Here is a 14832-nt window from a genome sequence, read left to right as displayed (position 1 = left end):
AAGCATGTAGAGGGTTGAGTTCCACCGCGTCACAACCTCTTGCTGCAGGTTATGGCAAGGCAGGTTCAAGAGTGTTTGCTGGCGCTCCAGTCTTCGGCACGCAGTCGCTGAATGGCGAAAGTGGGCAGAAATTTTTCGGGCCACTCAAAGTGTCTTCTGCATGCCCCTCTCGTTTTTCAGAAAATTCTGCACCACCAAATTTATTGTGTGAGCAAAACATGGGACGTGCTGGAATTTGCCCAGATGTAATGCCAGCACAGTAATGGTGGCATTGTCAGATATCACAAATCCCCAGGAGAGTATAAGTGGGGTAAGCCACTGGGCGATGATTTCCCTCAGTTTCTCTAAGAGGTTGTCGGCGGTGTGCCTATTACTGAAACCAGTGATACACAGCGTAGCCTGCCTTGGAATAAGCTGGTGTTTCTGAGATGCTGCTACTGGTGACGCTGCTGTTGTTGCTGCATAAGGTGATACATCTACCCAGTGGGCTGTCACAGTCATATAGTCCTTAGTCTGCCCTGTTTCACTTGTCCAAATGTCCGTGGTTAAGAGTACATTGGGTACAACTGCATTTTTTAGGACACTGATGACACTTTTTCTGATGTTTCTGTACATTCTCAGCATCGCCTGCCTAGTGAAGTGGAATCTAGATGGGATTTGGTACCGGGGACACACTACCTCCATCAATTGTCTAAATCCAACTGCACTAATGGCGGATAGAGGACGCACATCTAACACCAACATAGCTGTCAACGCCTCAGTTATCCACTTTGCTTCAGTATGACTGCTGTCGTACTTCATCCTCCTCGCTAAGGATCCTCTCGGGGATGATGAATGACTCCCAGCAGCAACAGCAGCAGCGGCAGCAGTTGGAGTAGCAATGCAGGATCCTCCCAAGGAATCCCGGATATGAGAGTCAGTCATGCCAGTGACATGGCCTGCCGGACTACTTCTAATCCTGAGGAGGAAATTAAATCCCACTGCACTAATGGCGGATACCGGACGCACGTCTAACACCAACATAGCAGTCAAGGCCTCAGTTATACGTTTTGCTTCAGGATGACTGCTGTCGTATTTCATCCTCCTCGCTAAGGACTGTTGGAGGGTCAATTGTTTAGTAAAAGTAGTGGTGTTCCTACTTCCTCTCTGGGATGATGAACGACTCCCAGCAGCAGCAACAGCAGCAGCGGCAGCAGGAGGCGTAGCAATGCAGGATCCTCTGCAGGAATCCCGGATATGAGAGTCAGTCATGCCAGTGACATGGCCTGCAGGATTACTTCTGATCCTGACTAAGGAGGAAATTGACGAGGAGGGAGTTGACGGTGTGGTTTGCAGGTGCTTGGATACAACAGGAAAAAGGGATTTAGGTGTCCCTGGACTGCTTACGGTCTTAGCCAAAGTTTCTGAACTTGACAGTAACTTTTTATGAACGCGGTGCAGGTAACGTATAAGGGAGGATGTTCCTAGGTAGTTAACGTACCTACCCCTACTTATTCCATCTTTACATATGGTACATATGGCAAGACAGTTGTCCAGATTTGGATAGAAATATTTCCAGACCAAAGAGGTGGAATGTTTGGTCTTCTGCCCAGGCATGACCGTGATGGGCTTTTTCATCCCACGGACAACAACTGTCTTCCCCGGTGCCTGATTTAAACAAACCACCTCACCATCAGAATCCTCCTCGTCAACTTCCTCCTCAGTGCCAGCTACACCAATATCCTCATCCTGTTGTAGTTCAACAGTGACATCTTCAATTTGAATATCAGCAAGTGGACTGTGGGTGCTCCTTCCAGCACTTGCAGAGGGCGTGCAAATAATGGAAGGAGCCACCTCTACCCGCCCAGTGTTGGGAAAGTCATGCATCGCAACCGTCGCCACACTTGGACTCTCCATGGGGATTTGTGATATCTTCTTAGAATTAGAAAGCACAGTTCTTTGCTGTGCTTTTGCCAGCTTAACTCTTTTGATTTTTGTAGCGGGAGGAGGGCTTCCATCATCATGTGAAGCTGAACCACTAGTCATGAACATAGGGGAGGACCTTAGCCGTTCCTTGCCACTCCGTGTCATAAATGGCATATTGGCAAGTTTCCGTTTCTCCTCAGATTATTTAAATGTTTATTTTAAGGTCTTTTTCCTGAACTTTGCCATTTGTGATTTTATATGCCTCCTACTATGACATTGGGCATCGGCCTTGGAAGACAAGGTTGATGGCATTTCATCGTCTATGTCATGACTAGTGGCAGCAGCTTCAGCACTAGGAGGAAGTGGTTCTTGATCTTTCCCTATTTTATTTTTAACGGACACATTTTTGTCCTCCATTTATGTGATATTGATGCACGTCCGCCTAAGGCGCACACAAACACAGAAAAATATAATGGAGGTTTGGGCTAGAACCGACGGCACATAAACTTCTAGTCAGGGATAGAGGGAGTTAATAAAGTTAAAGATGTTTGATTGTTGTTTGACAGTAGGTGGGCAGATGTGATAGGGCGATAGGGTAAGGGGCGTGTTAAGTGAGAGGGTGTGGGGAATCTGATGTTGAAAATCTGCCTCTTTGAATTTGATCTGCAGCAAGGGAGGTTCAGTTTTTTTTAGTCAGATCTGTTTCTTGGATTTTATGTGCCTTTGATTCTTTCTTATCTCTCTTTATTCTATCCCTGTTCTCAGTCTCTCTCTTATTCTTTCCCTGTTTTCAGTCTCTTATTATTTCTATACCTATCCTTCTCTCCCTGAAAAGGCCACATAAGCTCTGTCTCTTTCCCCATTATGCATCGCCACCAGCGTGCGCGCTCAGTACCCGCCCGTCTTTCCGACGGTACCGGGTCTGGCACACCAGTTATACGGTCCCATTCACGCCCGCCCTCCCGGAGGTCTGGAGGATCAGGCGCGGCTGCTCCTGCGCTGCAGTCCCTGCCGTGGGCGCGGAGCCGCGGTGTCGCTACGAGCGCTCGCTGCCTGCTCCTTGTCCTCCGGCAGCTGCTCCACTTGGAGCCGCTCATGTACGGAGCTAGCGGGGGTCAGTCGCGGCCCCCGCAAACACTACCGCGCCCGCGGTAGTCATGGGTGCTCATTCACGGAGGTCCCACTCGCGCCCTCTGCCCGCCCCTGGTCCCCCAGAAGTCGCTCACCTCAGGGTGGTTGATAACGGGGGACAGGGGCGGCGAGATAACGGGGGACAGGGGTGGCGAGATAGGCCACATAAGCGTGTAGGCCGGATGCCTGTCCTGACGCTGGCTTACACGCAGGCCATAATAGCCCAGCAGGATGATGACGGGAGGCGGAACCAGAGGGGGCGGAGCCAGTGCCTGCACAGTGACAGGCAGGTTGATGCTCCTTCCCCTTCGCTGCCCTCTTATCCTAGTAGCATGGATTCGGATATGGGGTCCCCCATGTCTGTGGTTGCCAGCTCCCCCAGGCCTGGGGGGGTGGCAACTGTGCAAACACCTTGCCTGTGGGGTCTGTGGCATCTGGGAGTGCTCCCTTATTGGATGCTGGGGCCATTGGCGGACTACTGGCGTCTGTGGTGGGTGCACTGACACCGCTTTTGACCCAGAAACCCTGCTGACAGTGGAGGACCTTCTGCATCGCCGGCGTCTGCCGTGCAGACGCAACTAGGCCCTCTGGTGCAGCAGTTAGGCAGGATCGGCGGCCTCTCACTCGCTCCACTGCCTGCAGCTCCCTCTGTCTCTTTTGCTCCCTCTCCTGTTCCCCTTCCTCAGCCCTATCAGGCTGCGGACACGGTCAGTGCACACGATGCCGCTTCAGTCTCTTCTTTTACAGACAACAGTCTGGAGGAGGTTCCAGTGGTCGGAGCCCTGACCAGAAGCGCGGCAGATGACGTTACAGCTAGCGCAGGTACTGGAGTCACCAATGCCATTGTTGGTCCTTCCGGTGACTGTGCCAGTTCATCTGACTGCGAGTCTAGTTCCATTTCCTCCTCCTCTTCAAGCGATAGTTCGCATAAGGCTAGGCGTAAAAGGGCACGGAGGTCTCGTAGACGTCGCTCACATCGTCGAAGGCATTCTAGCGAAGGGTCCTCATGGAGTAGTACCAGTGTAGATCGAGGAGCAGGTCCTGATGATGTGGTACCCTGCGCTAATACAGCAGTCACTCGAGGTATGCGTACCAGGGGTAAGCAGCGAATCAAAAAAGGGCGCTACGTAGACATGTTCACCCTTACAGCTACAGCAAAAAATGCTCTTGCGACTGCAAAAGCAAAAGGGGGTATTGGGCTTGAGGCCTATAAGTCCTACACTAATTGGATACCTGGGTTTTGTGTTTTCTGCTTGCTATCTGAAAACAAGGTCGTCTGAGTACCTTAATGTGATTCGGTATTTGCACCTGATACACGGCCTATTCAAGTCCTAACAGGGTACGGGGTGGCGTTAATACGACGAGGAGTTTCGTCGCAAACAGGATCGGGTCAAGGTCATGGATCTTGGTTGTAAAGATGTTGAGGTGTGGATGGAGGTGACGCAGCCTACACGCATCCTTTCTGATCAGTTCCCTGGGTGGCCAGTTCAACCATCGTCCCCCATCGGCACCAAGGGCAGCCAGTGGAGGGCAGAACAAGCGTGAGTGTTACGCGTACAATAACGGGAATTGTACCCTGGGAAACAGGTGTCATTTTCGACACCAGTGCCTCCGCTGCGGCGCAACACACCCCAGTAAGGACTGCTCCCATAGCCCAGGAGGAGCTCAGGCCGCCGCCACAACACCCACTGCCAAGCCGGCAAGGGGCGGAAATTCTAAGTAGAGCAGCAACTCCCATCCGGCTGGATGCCATGGCAAAATGGCTGGACTGGTATTCTGCATGGGACAATGCCACTTTTTTGAGTAAGGGTTTTGCAGGGGAGTTTTTGCTTCCAATAATTTGGTCTGTGGGTTCCGGGTCCCCTAGGAATTTAAGCTCAGCCTACGATTTACCTTACGTACTTAAGGACAAGATTATGAAGGAGGTCGGGCTAGGTCGCATGATTGGGCCTTTCATGCAACCTCCGATACCCGATCTTCTCACATGTGGGTGTTGTCCCCAAGAAGGCCCCCTGGAGTTATCGTTTAATTCAGCACGTGTCACATCCGTCAGGTAATTCAGTTAATGATGCCATAGAAGTTAAGGTCTGCCGCGTGCAGTACCAGTCCTTCGAGTCCGCGTTAGCGTCAGTTCGCGCAGCAGGCCCGGATTCTTTGATGGCAAAAGTGGACATTGAGTCTGCTTCCCGATTGTTGCCCCTGCATATGGAATCATTTTGTTTCATGGGGTTTCGGTTACCGGATGGCTATTACCCGGTTTCCTGCGCGTTCTTCTAGCGTTTCAGTTCCTTTCTCCATTGGTGTGTCGCAGTGGGGTCTGGGGAGACGAGCATAGCGCATTACTTGGACGACTTCTTGTGCGTGGGTCCAGCCAGTTCGGATCGCTGCAATCGCCTCCTTTTTTCATTGCAAGCACTCTTCTCGGAATTTGGGGTTCCTATTGCGCACGACAAGACTGAGGGCCCCGCTACTAAGTTAGTTTTCTTGTGTATTGAAATTGACACCTTGGAGGGTCTTTGCCGGCTGCCACCGGACAAGGTGCATTGCTTGCAAGATGCTATCCTCCTAGCGTTAGCAGGGGGGAAGGCAACACTTCGTCAAGGTCAATCCTTGCTTTGTCTGTTTAACTTCGCGTGTCCCGTTATCCCAATGCGGAAGATTTATTGTCGCAAGCTGCAGAGGGCTTTGGAAGGACTACGTCGACCGCATCATTTGTTGCGGCTATCGGCTGAATTGAAACTGGACCTGGCGGTTTGGGAGACTTTTTTGCGCGAATTCAATGGAGTGCGCGTATGGCCTGCGGATCCTCAGCCTAATGCTTGCCTGCAGCTCTTCACAGATACTGTAGGATCCTCAGGTTTTGGATCTTTTTTGGGTGGTGATTGGTGTTTTTAGGCTTGGCCGGTGGAATGGGTGCAGGCAGGACTGACCAAGAACTTGCTCCTGCTGGAACTGTTTCCCATAGTGGTGCCATTAGAGCTATGGTGTTATCGGTTGCGTGACCGTTCCATCGTGTTTTGGTGTGACAACCTGGGTGTAGTACATGCGAACAATAACCAAAGATCGTCATCGCTACAAGTGCTGCGTCTTCTTGCTTGGCTAGTCCTGCGCGCCTTGCAATTTAACATAATGTTTACAGCCCATCATGTGCTGGGTACTGACAATTCCATTGCAGATGCGCTCTCCAGGCAGGATTGGCGGAGGTTTCGTGAATTAGCACCGTACGCGGCATTGAGTGGTGAACCTTGTCCATTTCATTGTTGGCAGATCATCAGACCAGAATGGAAGATCTCGCACGTTGGTCCGTGGCCCCACAGACGTTGACTGCCTACCAGACATCTTGGCAACAGTGGGAGAACTTTTTGTAAGGACGGAGTTCGTCAGGTAGATCTCGTTATGCTAATATGGTCGCCTTTGTATGGTTCTTGTTCGATTCACGGCAGGTCGCGGGCTTATGTTGCCCAGAGACTAGCCGGGATTTAATTTTTTCTGCGCTTAGCGGGACAAAGAGACATCACTAAGGGTTTTTTAATACCAAGGGCCATTAGGGGTTGTTCTCGCGCCATGCCTACCGTGGGTGATCAGCGTCATCCTATTGGTCCGGACTTGTTAGCGCGGCTATGTGAAAGCTTGATGGTCATTTGTTCCACGCAATTCGAGGTTCTTTTATTTTACCTCGCTTTTGCGATGGCCTTTCATGGGGCTTTTCGCATCAGCGAGCAGGTCGCGGTTTCGCTTCATGCTTAACCCCCTCTGCTTCGTTCCTACATTCTGCTGCACATTACAATGTTGTGCCGTATTTGGCGTTCTAATATCGATCAGATGGGTAGGGGTCGCTGGGTTTCCCTGAAGTCCTGTCCTGATGACAGAATTTGTCCGGTTCTCTTGGCCTCCCAATATGATCTCTGCCGGCCAATGCTGCCGGGGGCTTGGCCCATGCATGAGGATGGATCTCCTCTGACTAAATTCCAATTTCGATCAGTTTTCCATCGCTGCATATGGCACCTCGGGCTTTCCCCTTCGGATTACGGCACCCATTCTTTTAGAATTGGTGCCGCAACTTTTGAGGCCTCTTCAGGTCTTTCTTCACAGGAGATCCAGGCTCTCGGAAGATGGAAATCCAATACCTACAGAAGATATGTTCATGTGGAACCATGAATTGTTATACTTTATTAGTTTTGACTTGAGTGCCTTGGCCAACTCGCTGCCTTTCCGACGGGGGTCCCGAGAGATTTAGCCCTGTTTTTTTGCCCTGCTTTGGACATTGATCGGTTAGCTATTGTTATAATAGTGTGGCTTTGGACAGGTCCAGGAGGAGAGTGAACAAATGGGTGGCTAGGCACGTGTTGGATTTGGGATGGCTGGTGGTGCATCATCCTTTAATTCGGATCCAGGATGCCCATCTTTTTCGTAGGGATGGGGTTCATCTCACGGAGGAGGGAATTTTTTTGTTTCTGAAAGGCATATTTGCAGTATTAAGGGGTTTAGTTGGTTAGTATGGTGGTGGGCTGTTTTCTTTACTGAGAACCGCTGTGGCGGGACAGACCGGCAATACTGAAGCGTCCATCTTACGGCAGTAATAGCAGTGCCCACCCCTTCAATGCACTGATTAGGCTGATTTCACTCTATTTGGGTCAGCGGCACCTCTCGACCGAGCAGGATGAATGGTGCATTAGCATGGGTGTTGGGGCCGCATCACTTGCTCTGAAAGGGATAGTTGGCCCTTGCAAGTTTTAAGATCACACTTACCCTTGTCTGGGATTGTTGGCCCTCACAAGTTGTGATATATACTTTTGGCCTAAGACAAGTGGAAGCCGTCTGGCCGCCATGCCCCCGGCACGCCCACCAAAGGGGGCGTGCTGTCAATCAACATCGACAGCACGCCCCCTTTGGTGCGAGACCTGGAGCGACAGCTTGGCTGTCGCAGTCCGGGTCTCGCGCATCCGCACGACGGAGCTCCCTCCGTCGTGCGCATTCGCAGTGGGGAACATCGACCCGCTTGCGAGCGTACTGCCGCTCGCGAGCGGGTGTGAATGACCCCCTCTGTGAAGAGCGCTGGGGGCAGTGTGTGAGAGAGACAGTGTGCAGACAGCATGGCAACACTGAGGACCGCAGAGGATCCGTGGAAGCTGACAATATGCTGAGCTGAGAAGGGAGACAACCCTCTTGGAAGTTGAACTACATTCTACTACTGATATTTAAAAAGACACTAGTTAGATATAAAAAGTCTTAGGGGTCTATTCGTCATCACTTAATTTTTACAAAAGGAGGTGAAAATTAACATTCATTAAGAAGGTAAAGCAGGAGATTTCACAGATATCTCTTACTTAGCTTCCTCTTGCGGAATGGCCCACTGTCCCCATACACTAGTATCACAGATATCTCCTGCTTACCTTCCTCTTGCAGAATGGCCCACTGTCCCCATACACTAGTATCACAGATATCTCCTACTTAGCTTCCTCTTGCGGAATGGCCGCTGTCCCCATACACTAGTATTACATACTGTATATCTGTTGCTTACCTTCCTCTGGCGGAATGGCCCGCTGTCCCCATACACTAGTATCACAGATATCTCCTACTTAGCTTCCTCTTGCGGAATGGCCGCTGTCCCCATACACTATTATTACATACTGTATATCTGTTGCTTACCTTCCTCTGGTGGAATGGCCCACTGTCCCCATACACTAGTATCACAGATATCTCCTACTTACCTTCCTCTTGCAGAATGGCCTGCTGTTCCCATACACTAGTATCACAGATATCTCCTACTTACCTTCCTCTGGCAGAATGGCCCGCTGTCCCCATACACTAGTATCATAGATATCTCCTACTTACCTTCCTCTGGCAGAATGGCCCGCTGTCCCCATACACTAGTATCACAGATATCTCCTGCTTACCTTCCTCTGGCAGAATGGCCCGCTGTCCCCATACACTAGTATCACAGATATCTCCTGCTTACCTTCCTCTTGCGGAATGGCCCGCTGTCCCCATACACTAGTATCACAGATATCTCCTGCTTACCTTCCTCTTGTGGAATGGCCCGCTGTCCCCATACACTAGTATCACATATATCTCCTGCTTACCTTCCTCTGGCAGAATGGCCCGCTGTCCCCATACACTAGTATCACAGATATCTCCTGCTTACCTTCCTCTTGTGGAATGGCCACTGTCCCCATGCACTAGTATCACAGATATCTCCTGCTTATCTTCCTCTTGTGGAATGGCCACTGTCCCCATGCACTAGTATGGGGACAGAATTCATCAAGCTCCGAAAATATAATTTTTTCAGAGCTTGTTTGCGGTAGCATTCACCATGTTCAGATGGCATTTGCTATCTATCGCTACCCGCTCCTTCCCTATGAGAAGGAGTCCCAGGTCACGAAGAGGGATCCTTTGGGATCTCTCCACCTCTGTCCAGCTCCTTCGTCGGGGCTCTTGTGCGCATGCATGACCTGTAGTCCGAATCAGCTGTCTCAGCGCCGGAGCAATGATGAATTGCTCCGGCGTCCATGGCGAGTCACTGTGTTAATTATCGGGGTCCATTCGGACCTTGATAATTAACATGAATGGGCCCCATAGGAGTATATTTACTAAAGGTCGATGTTGACTGGTTTTCTTCGATTTTAAATCAATCAAAATCGATTAATATCTACCTTTAGTAAATATAACCGAGTTTGATAGTGTTTGGAAAGAGACCCATAGAGAGAGAGAGATAATGTTTAGAGCTGAGATATAATAACTGCTGCCCTGATGAAATCTGTTGTGCTCTAAGGACTGAGCTATATAATTATTTCCTTATATGTGCTTAGGTGAAAATGACTGCGTCTATTCAGAGTATAACGTGTTAAAATAATTGAGAAATTGCATTTTGCATTTAATAAAAGCTGCCACTGCAGCTGAAGTTGAAAACTGCATTTAATTGCCAAGAGAAACACAGGTTATTGGTTAGAAAGAAGATTATAAATTCTCACTCCACAATAGTGAAAATGTTGCTAAGTAAAGTTGTGGTCCACACCACATATAAATAGATAAAACACACCCTCTGAATCCAGTATCCACAACTCTGGACATTCTCCTGCTAACAGAGGAGAGAGGCTTGAAGAGTTAGTTTCTGGTTGAAGTTCAGGATTGTCCATAAAATCATCACTGTAAAAGAAAACAGGAACTTTTGGTCGACGCAGAACCCCTATTCAAGGTGATAGATCAGAACTAATCTGTTGTGATGAATCACCAGCCCAAGTTCATTAGCGTATGTCAGGCCCTTGTATTACCGAGGTCTCAGGGGACAGAATACACACACACATTCAGTTTGGTGTTCAAGATCCGACTAACTGTATTACAGAAAAGCATACACTTTATAGGCATATCTACAAAGAGGTTGATCTTAAACTGTGACATGCATAATTACAGAAAATACAGACATTCATTGTTCTACAAGGTTAATATTGGGAGTACATGTGGGAATGTTAGAGGGGGTAAGGATACACAGCCTTTATCTGCTTGTTTAGACATTCCAAGGTTCTTCGGCTCATAGCTCAGCAGAAATCAGCCTTTGTAATAATTCACATTTAAAGCTATGAATATTTTTACAGGATCAGATCATCCATCTAGTTACAAAATGGAGTCTTATGTGGATAACAGATTTATCATTTTCCCATCTTTTATTCATAACTTTGCACTATACTATCTACCTAAGAGGAACACGATCTTGCTATACTAAATATAGGTACATTTATGCACAAATCCCATCTACAGGAACCTATACATAGGATTACGCATTGTTCCATTCCCCATAAAGCAAGTCCATGGTTCTCAGTCTCTAATTCTCTCTTATTCAGTCCATCTTATCATGAATATTCAGGGAAAAGATGATAGTCTTGCATTGTCCACATGTTTGCTTGTCATCCTCAATGAGGCTGGTTCCACAAATGGTACAGCTTGGAATGTTGCCTTAGGCACAGATGTTATCTTAGACTTGAGTCATCATAAAGGTGTTTAGTGTATTTTCCTTGGAGAAATAACAGTCAAGTGTAAGTAACTTCTTAATAAAAAAATAGCAAGTTTTACAGCAATACAAATGATTACAAACAAAGCTAAACCTTTATCAATCAGTGAAAGAATTCCTGATATCCATCTACTAAATTCACCAGACAATTTAACTGGGTTTAATTAGGAAAACCATTCATTATCATCAAGATCATACTCTGGATTACTATTATTTTCCTAAACTGGTCTTTCAGTTCCTTAATGTTCTTCACGTGTCCATATATCAGGTCAGAAAAGTTATCAGCTATATACATTACAGCAGGCTAGTCTCACTATAAGACACATATCTTATTAAGCAGCTGTAAGGTACTAAAGGATCAGTCTAAACTGTCCTATAACCTTTACTTTAAATTGCAGTTCATTAGAGATGATTATAAACACATCAAATATTTCATTTGTAACATTATCAAATAATTTGGCTAAAGTTTCTATATGGTGAACATACTATACACTGAGTCTAGATATTGCTACTGCTTCATTTCTTAATATACTATTATATATGCAGTTACCCAGCTTAATACTTGTAATAACAACTCAAAGTTTTAAAGCTAAAATAAAATTTATACAAAGCAAAGTATAATATACATTTCCACAAGCCTTTGTCAGGCTTGGGGCCTAGGAACATGTATCTATTCACAATATCAAATTGCTCCAACTCCCCTTGGAAGAAGACTTTGCAATCGGAGTCATATATTCAGGTGACGTCCCATGAAATTTCACTGAAATAAATGTACTCAACAGGATTTGGAATAAACTTTCAAATCTGGGCTCAATAGCCTTCCTGGTATATTTCCAAATTATCATCCAATCTCCTGGTAGTAAACAGTGGTTATCTGTATTAAGATAAAGGACTGGAATAGAAGAAAACACCTAACTATGTATTTTAGTTAAATGTGTCAGTAAGATTGATACATAGTACACCATATCTTCAGTTGACCTTAATCATAATTTTCCTTGACACACTGGAGAAAATAATTTTCTTAATTATCTTAATTACCTTGGCCATTGTCTTTACATCTGCCCTCCAACACGCCCACCCTCCAGGCTAGTGACTGATGAGGCTCATACAAGAGGACATCACATTCGGAACATTTGGGCAATGGTATAAACTCAATTTGTATCCTTTGTAAAGAACACTGAGTCTGGGGAGTACTTTTCAAGGGGGTTGGGACAGTCTTACCCAGATTATTCAATGCACATGTTAGGTATCCTGTAGGCCTGTGCTGTCTGTGCAAAACCTGGAGCTATCCAATTATGGTTGGTGACAGCCACCATTGTATCCTTCCCCAAGTGCACCTCACCATCTATTATCTGGGCCATAACTAGGTAAAGGGTTTTTGGCAGACCTAAACGTTGACCTTCCCCCCACTCACCATTTATCTTTAGCTCCTAGCTTTGCTTTTAGCTCCTAGCTTTGCTTTTCTCAGCCTCTGGAGCTTGTACCTGGAGCTTTGTGAGGGAACTTAAGTCAATCTTGGGGGCGGGATCTACCACATAAGTGGGTTGCCCTTGGGAGCAGTGACTTATGGCAGCAGCACGTGCAGCCTGGTCTACCAGTCTATTGTCTTCAGCTTCAGGTGTAGTCTCTCATTTTTATCACTACAAGCCTTTGGGATAACTGGAATGCAGTAGACGGTGCTCTGACGTAGCCAACATATCTTGTGTGCGGAACTCCATCTTCAAAAGAAACATTTGAAAAGTTAAATAAGATCAATGATTCCTGCTTCATTAGTTCAATACAATCATGATCAGGAAAATAAAAAGTTTGTATATTTTCAGTGTCCTCCTTGACACTGTCACTATTTACTTGTATATTATCACTATACTCATTATCACTATACTCTTCCATCTTTTGAAACCTGCAAAAGTAATGATAATGCAGGGTTTCAACATTGTACCTTTAAGAGTGACTGTCAGGGTTCAGCCTAGGATCGGCCTCTCTCACCTCCTTGCCGGCTTCCCCTGACTTCCTTGCGGTCAGACGTCTGGTGCAGTGATGGATGTGGGGCTGAGTATTCTGCCTTAGGTCTTAGGTGCTTTTTGCGAGCTTCCATGGTCGGCTGTGTGTGCTGGGGCTCGGAGTTCCCATCATGGGCGCCGCCATGACAGTTCCTCTCATGTGACAGTACTCCTAACCTATGGTAGCATGATTTCAGTCAGCTGATGCTGTACTCCAGTAATCTGCTACCCCTGGGTATAAATCTGCCTCCAGAACTCCAGGAAGTTGCTGTTCATCTTCGTTATTCCAAGTGCCTGTGTTACTCCCACGGTTGTTCTGTGCTAAATCCTTCAGCGTGTTGCTTCAGCCTGCTCACAGTTTCCCAGTTTCCTGTATTAGCTTCCATGCTAAACCTTACTCTGAGACTTTAGTTTTCTCACAGTCCTTCAGTGTTTCATGTCCCTTCCCTGTGTGTCTTTGTATATGTGCTGCTAATTCTATTGCAGCTTTCCTGTGGCTATTACCCTGTATCACTGAAGTGTCAGATTACCTGCTGGTATTAATTAGCTCACAGCTGGACCCCCCAGCACAAGTCTGTGTCAATCTGCTCTGTGTCTTGTCAGTGTAAATCTGCACTTGCAGTTAGCACTCTCCCAGTGTATGCCTATCTTCTCTATATGTCTTGTCTGTGCAATCTGCACCTGCATATATAATTATTCCCAGTATTTTGCCTTTGCCCTGTACCAGCATTTCTACCTCTCCCAGTATTTGGCCTTTGGGCCTGATTCAGAGCCGCTCGTAAGCGGCCGCTCGTTTGTTCCGAGCGATGTTTGCCCAACTGTTCATGCGTACGGATCATAATACGCATGCGCAAACCAGTCAGTGCGGCCGAAAATAGTTTTTTCGCTAAATAGCGAATGCCTGCTAATATGAGTGACAGGAGGAGGCGTATGTGGGTGGTAACAGGGGAAGGTGCTTGAAAACGGGGAGTAGAGATCAGAAAGCAGGCGTGCTTAAAGGTCACTGGGTTATTTTATAGTCAGAACTGCTCGCAAATTTGTGGTAGGAAAAACCAACCACAAGAATAGCGAGCAGTTCATACGCTGGTCGATGTACTCGATTAATCTAATAAATAGCGGACATGACGTATGATGCAAGCGGCCAGGGGGCGTTTTTAACCAAAAAACGACCGCATGTTTTGTTCGCTCGTTCAGACATAGAGGCGGCAACAGGCCGCAAAGAGCGAACGGTTCATTTGAATAGCCACCCCCTTTCTCTGAACGAGCGAGCGCTAATAGCGACCGGCTCTGAATCAGGCCCTTTGTCCAGTACTACATTTCTAGCTTTCCCAATATATTCCTTGAGTCCACTCTACTCTTGTATGTGCAATCCCCAGTATATGTTTGTGTTTTCCTGCATATTTAGCAAACTCCAGTACCTGCCTGTGTCCACATCTCCCTGAGCTGCTGAGCTAGTCAGCTCCTGGATTTCTTAGTGATTCTTAGTACATTCTCAGTTATCTCATGCAAGCCGGTGATCAGGATTTCTAATTGTGTTCCAGTGTATCTCCAGTGTTCTAGCAATAACTTAACGTAATATAGTTTCCGGTCTTCTGCCATTCCCAGGTACCTGCTCACTTGGTGCAGCGGAAAACCAAATCCCAATTGGAGGGGTCACTGGAGAAAACCACCAAGTGAGTTAGACTCCGCACCTCTGGGCAGGTCTAGCCAAACCTGGGTTCGGCCGCAAATAGGAGACCTAGCCACAGTCTCTCCGATAGTCACCTGAACCCCCCGGCTCACCATTCTCCA

Source organism: Taudactylus pleione, unplaced genomic scaffold (assembly GCF_031769625.1).
Source record: "Taudactylus pleione unplaced genomic scaffold, aTauple2 ptg000384l, whole genome shotgun sequence".
In the NCBI taxonomy this organism is placed as follows: Eukaryota; Metazoa; Chordata; class Amphibia; order Anura; family Myobatrachidae; genus Taudactylus; species Taudactylus pleione.
This window is presented reverse-complemented; position numbering follows the sequence as displayed.